This window comes from Corapipo altera, unplaced genomic scaffold, assembly GCF_003945725.1.
Source record: "Corapipo altera isolate COAL_440 unplaced genomic scaffold, ASM394572v1 302, whole genome shotgun sequence".
NCBI lineage: Eukaryota > Metazoa > Chordata > Aves > Passeriformes > Pipridae > Corapipo > Corapipo altera.
In genome coordinates, this window is record NW_020885052.1 from 438,091 (window position 1) to 438,828 (window position 738).

A 738-nucleotide genomic window follows, 5' to 3' on the forward strand; every position below is an offset into this window, starting at 1 on the left:
TTAATTTCAGGAACACCCCGTAACTTTTTTTCTCACTCCCCCAGGTAACGTACAGTCCACCGTGATGGGGACCCTGCCTGTAAGAGGTCACGGTCAAGGGGTGTCAGACAGAAACTGCCATGGGAGCAGCATACTCTTGGGCAGTATCTCAGTACTCACATTTGCCTCTGGGTTTTTTTGCAGGAGATGTACACAGCCTCACGGGGCCGAAGCCAACTCACAGTGAGGTGACGGACACGGTTCGGTGCCCTGGAGCTTTCCTTGTAGGTAATCTCCGAGTATTAAAAGGATCAACAACGAAGCACTGAGCTTTTTTGATTGCAGGTGCCATCCAGCTAACCTTTGGGAGCAGATGAGCATTGGAGGTGAGTCGTGGAGGCAGCAGGAGGAGCGGGGGTCCACTGCAGCTTGAGAAATGCCCTCTAATTGTGTCTCTCTCTCTCTCAGGTATCCCAGAAGATGACAGCACATTGTCCAAGTCTAGTCAGAGCCAGTGACACGAGGACCTGCCTCGGTGATGGTGAGTAGAGGGATCACCGGGGCTGGGGTCACGTGCCACACTACTCAGATCTTGAGTCTGGTTTTCTTTCTCGCAGTTGACTCCGAGTACTCTCCCGATGCCAGGAACCTCTGAGCCAGCCCAGGTGACCCTGCTCTGCATCGAAGATGGATTCACATCCCCGGCTGTCGGCAAGATAAGTGCAGGGCAAAGACCCAGAGAGGGGCTGTGAGTGGGTG

General features: G+C 53.9%; 1 long non-coding RNA gene across 2 annotated transcripts; it reads left to right on the forward strand.

The window, feature by feature from the left end:
- Positions 1 to 44: 44 nt before the first annotated feature.
- On the forward strand, positions 45 to 523 carry LOC113959646. 2 transcript variants are annotated; one of them, XR_003531890.1, is made up of 4 exons: positions 45 to 79; positions 184 to 239; positions 325 to 365; positions 448 to 523. It is a non-coding gene; the product is annotated as an uncharacterized LOC113959646 (long non-coding RNA). The 2 variants fall into 2 exon arrangements; XR_003531891.1 differs by having other exon boundaries at positions 46 to 86.
- The last annotated feature ends 215 nt before the right edge of the window (positions 524 to 738 follow it).